This window comes from Dasypus novemcinctus, chromosome 4 (assembly GCF_030445035.2).
Source record: "Dasypus novemcinctus isolate mDasNov1 chromosome 4, mDasNov1.1.hap2, whole genome shotgun sequence".
NCBI lineage: Eukaryota > Metazoa > Chordata > Mammalia > Cingulata > Dasypodidae > Dasypus > Dasypus novemcinctus.
In genome coordinates this window covers 100,706,019-100,711,459 of record NC_080676.1, presented here as the reverse complement: position 1 = coordinate 100,711,459, position 5,441 = coordinate 100,706,019, and positions in this window count along the sequence as shown.

Below are 5,441 nucleotides of genomic sequence, written 5' to 3'. Positions count from 1 at the left end.
CAGATTCCTGGTGCCGCTGATAAGGATAGAAGCAGTCACAGAAGAACACACAGCGAATGGACACAGAGAGCAGACAACTGGGGAGGGGGGATAAGGGGAGAGAAATTAAAAAAAAAATCTTAAAAAAAAAAAAAGATTCTATGACCCTGCCTAAAGCTGTGGCCCTAGTTGTGCTCAAATCTTTTTTGGAGATCTGAGGACAAGCATATGCATTTCATGACACCCATACTTCCAATTCATCAGATCATTAAGATTGTCTATGCCTGCACTCTTTGTAAGTCTTTAAAAGCAAAATCTAAAAAAGATGCCTGAAAAATCTGCTCTTGAAGGTATTATATATTGTTGAGCCACCTACTGGTTGGGAGACTACTTTAAATCACCTATTCAGTTTTATGTTTACCTATAATTTTACAATTAACTACATAAAACAGGATGCTTTCTGCTTTCCTTCCTGCTCAGAGAAATCTTATTTGTCCCAGTCTATCCTCAAAGTGCAGATGCTTGAGTCTGTTTTCCAGACTAGCTTTTACTACTTAGATGTTCACATCATGGCTTCAAGATGACTACCACATCTCCAAACATCATCCCAGGCAGTAAGGAAGAAGATGTGTCACCAACATGCTTTCCTTGAATATATGACTATTTAATCAGAAAGCAGAACCTTTTTCAGAAGACCCTAGAAGAATTCTCTTTTTACCCTACTGGCAAGAAGAGGGTCCTATGATATTCTTTGTTGTGAAAGAGACTGGGAAAGTATCTATATGGAAAAGGGAATGGGATTGGTATGATCAGTTAAGCATGTCATTGCTCCAAAGTCAGAATTCTATGGAAAAGGAAGACCTGTATGTGTGTGTGCATGTGTGTAAGTGGTAGGATTGGGATAGCTGTGGGTAGTCAGTATGCATTTCATGACACCCATACTTCCAATTCATCAGATCATTAAGATTGTCTATGCCTGCACTCTTTGTAAGTCTTTAAAAGCAAAATCTAAAAAAGATGCCTGAAAAATCTGCTCTTGAAGGTATTATATATTGTTGAGCCACCTACTGGTTGGGAGACTACTTTAAATCTGCATGGCTTGTTAGTTTGGTTTACATCATTGAATCATCCTGTGTGTGTGTGTGTATTGGGTTCATAGATTTGATGTACATAAGAATTGATCACCTTGGAACAAAAATGAAGATATAGATACTGGAATTCACATCAAGTCTACTGAATCTGCTGGGTGAGATTCATGTGCCTGTGTTCTGAATCCCTTCCTTTTTACTTAACATTACAATATAAGCTTTTTCTACTCTAAAATTCTATTATTTTTGTATTCCCAAAGACCTTAAGGTCAAAGAGCCTGACCTGTGGGTCCAGGTCAAGTTATCATAAGTCCTTTGGGTGTGTGTGTGTGCGCTTGTGTGTGTGTGTGACATATATTTTATTCTATTTACTAGAGAAATTGCAGATTTATAGAAAAATAGAGGACAAAAGAAAAATTCCCATACACCACCCACCATCAACATGTTGCACTGATATATAACATTTGTTATAATTAATGATAGCACAGTTTAATAATTGAACTAACTATAGTCCATAGTTTACCTTCAGGTTCACTGTTTGTGAAGTCCCATGCATTTTTAAAAAATATGTTTTTAATTTTTAAAAGATACATAGATTACATAAAATATTGCTTTAAAAATATAGGGAATTCCCATATGCCCCACTTCCCACACCTCCTAATTTTCCCACATTAATAACTTCTTTCATTAGTGTGGTACATTCACTGCAACTGATGAACACATTTGGAGCTGTGCCATATAGCATTATAGTTTACGATGTAATTTACACTCTCTCCCACTCCATTCAATGGATTATGGCAGGATAAATAATATCCTGTATCTGTCTTTTCAATGTCATTCAGGACAATTCCAAATCCCAAAAATGCCCCCATATTACACCTCGCTTTCCCTCTCCCTACCTTCAGCAACTCCAGTGGTCACTGTCTCCATATCAATGATATAATTTCCTCCATTGCTAGAATCACAGTAAGTCTATAGTAGAATACCAGCAAGTCTACTCCAGTCCACATTTCATTCCCCAATACTTAGGGTTCTTGGATGGCAATGCCCACTCCATCTCTAACTGAGAGGGGCTTCCAGCCCACATGGCTGATGGATGGGATTCTCCTGATTGCAGTTATAGACTCTCTCGGTTCCCTGGTGTGGTGGTTGTCCATCCTAGCCTCCTCATCAACTGTCCTGGGGGAGTCCAATGAACTGGAGAGTAGATGCTGCAACTCCACTGAACTCCTAAGTTCTTTAGAAGGAAATCCTCTGAATATAGTGTGCAGAGGACAAGCGACTAAAAATTTATCTTTCTTCAATGCATCCAGATAAGATCACTTTTCTTTGGGAAATTTTATTTCTCATTTTTTCTCACAAATTCATGTACAGTGCCTATCTCAGAGACATAGTTTAAAGGTAGAAGCTGAGAGAGTTTATGTCCCAGGAAAAACTGGGTGGGAGCAGGAAATAAAATGTCTCTGTGTGAAAATTGGACCCATCATTTCTTTCTGAGCCTAGTGTTGTCTGGAATAACAGTGGTGACAAATAGTAAGTGAGCCCAAATCAAATTGAATAAATGATCTCCTTTTACAAAATTGGCATATTGACATTTCCTCATATTCATTTATAATTTTAAGTTTGGATCATAAATGGTTAATAGTATAGCCGTGATGAAGAAGCATATGGAAGGAGGAACTGCAGAGATTAGTGGTGGGGAAAAGAATATGACCCCAAGATATGTTTCCTCTTTTGGAAGGGAAACTCCTGGGTCTTTGGGTAGGGGTAGCAAAAAGTGAGTTGTTATGAAAGCTGAGGTGTGTTTGGTTTAGTGTTCACCCTGGGACGTTCTATCCTCTCTCTAGAGCAGCCATGAAGTTAAGATGTAGAGCAAATGGTAACGGCCCAGTCAGGTGAGTTCAGAGGGACCAAGAGAGAAAGAAGCAGGTAATAGGGCAATTAGGCAGTGAAGAAGAGTAGACAAAGATAAGTCACCCCTGCTGAGGTGGCAGAAGAATGGGGGAATACCAAAAAAGCATGTTAGGTGGGGACCTACTTATTTTTCTATCAACTGAATAATGCTTTTCTTGGAGTGTAGATGAGATATTATCTAATTAGTCACTTACCTTTTAACTCCAAGCTAAGTTTTCTCACCCTCCTCCTCATACCTTTTCCCCTTATTTATTTATTCACTAAAAACTCCACATTTTTACATCATCAGCAGTGTAATATTTACTACTGTTGTCTCTAATCTTAAAGAGTTTACAATCAGGATTTGTGATCTGAATCAAGAGCTCTAGTATTTCAGGGGAAGGAATTAGCAATAATACTTATAGATGGAAATATTAAGAAAGGTTTTAAAAAGGAGATGGCATTCGAGAAAGTTGGAATAGCTTATCTCCAAAATCCCTTCTAGCTCTTAAAAGTGTGTAATTTTATTTATTCCTTTCTTTACTTTCAAATTCCTAGAAACGTATTTATTTGTTAACAAATGCTTATATAAGACTTAACATCTTTCAATTACTGTTCCAGGTATTGCAAATGCCTACACATTTAATCTTCATAATAACCCTTAGGGGTATATGCTATTATAATCCTCTTTTTATCTGTGAGGAAACTGAGGTACTCAGAGGGTAAGTACTTTCCTGAGGTTACACAGCTGGCAATTGCCAAGCTGAGATTTGAACCAGGTTCTCCAGCTTCAGAGTCTGTAATCTTAACCTCTTTCACTAATTTGCATGGTTTTGAATTTGAATAGGTGTTTCTTTATAGAAAAAAATTTTTTTGATTGATGGCCATAAGAGTCAATTCTTATCTAAATTCCTGTTGGAAAGAAGAGTTAAATTTCCCTTATTTATTTATTTATTTTAAAATAAGAGTCTGCGGCGGCTTGCTCGGTCGGTAGAGGTGGGGTCTGGCTGCGGACGAGGGGTCGGTCCGGCAGCAGAGGAGGGATTGGTCTCACAAGGGGTTGCGCGGTTCGGCTGACGGGGTCGCCTGGAGAAGCAGGCAACGAACTGGGGACAAGGGAAGCCAGGCCCTTGTCGGGGGCTCTCAGGACTGGAGGGCGCAGGGCAGAAGAACTACCGCGGAGACAAGGTAAACACGCAAGTCCACTTTATTGAAGGAGAGGCAACAGTTTTATAGGGGCTGGGGAAGGCTGATTGGTCGAAGCCACGCCCTGTTCTGATTGGTTGCCGGCGAAAGGTCAGTGGGCGGTACTGGATGGGGGAGGGGTGGTGATTAGGGATTGGCTGTTGCTGTTGCTGGGGGAAGTGGCAGGGTTTAGTGATTGGTGGCTGCTGTTGCTGGGGTAGAGGGCAGACTTGAGTTTCCCGCCCACGCATGGCTGTTGCTGCTGTCGTGGGAGGGAAAAGGGCAGACTGGATTTTTCCGCCCACGCCTGGCTGTTGCTGCTGTCGGGGGAGGGGAAAAGGGCAGACTGGATTTTTCCACCCACGCCTGGCTGTTGCTGCTGTCAGGGGAGGGGAAAAAGGCAGACTGGAATTTTCTGCCCTGCACCTGCGCAGGGAGAAAGAAGAAGAAGGGTGCCGCCCCACAGGCATCGTGTGGCGCCATCCGGGAGGAGGGGCGGCCGCGGAAGCATGGCTGCCGAGAAGGGGAGACCCGAGGGCACTCTGCGCCCATGCCGAGCTCCCTTCAGGGGTGGTGGTGAGTCCGACCAGCCACCCTATTATGGGGGCAGTGGCTTGGCCTGCCGCGGCTGCTCCCCCGCCAGGCCAGCAAACCACACTTCAGCCCGAGGGGTGACCGCAAGAGTCAATGCTTCCAAGTAATTTTTGAATTTACGTTACTCTGATTTTTCACTGTGCAGGAAATGACTTGAAGTACAGGGTGAGATGAATGACTAATTTATGGTTCCTTCTAAAACTAAGACTCTATTTCTATGAAACTGAAGGAAAGAGGCTGTTTTGTGTTTGGGTTAAAGTGAATCCCAGATCTGCTGTGCTCTAGGGCTGCTCTGCTCTTTCGTGCATTAAACAACCACTGAAGGAACGCCATTTATGCATCCACACTGCTGGTTGAAATGTGGATGTATGGGAATATAGGCTTGGTATTATTATGAGCTGATAATTTTGGAGACTAAAAGCACACCTCCCACATGTATATGTGTGTGTGCAGCACACACACACAATGTCTTTAAATAATCTTCAAAATTTAACAGTACAAAAGTAAGCACCCAAAGGAGTTGCTCAGGGAACTGAGAGATCAGTGAGAACACTTTATGGATGGACTGGATTTGCCTTGATGGAGAGAAGGCATATTGGAAGTATCTTATGTACCTCTGAGGAGTCTCTTGGCAGATTCTCCCATTTCTTTTCTCTGCTTAAACTGCTGCTGCTGTATCTGAGAGTCCGTGGTCTATGCGAT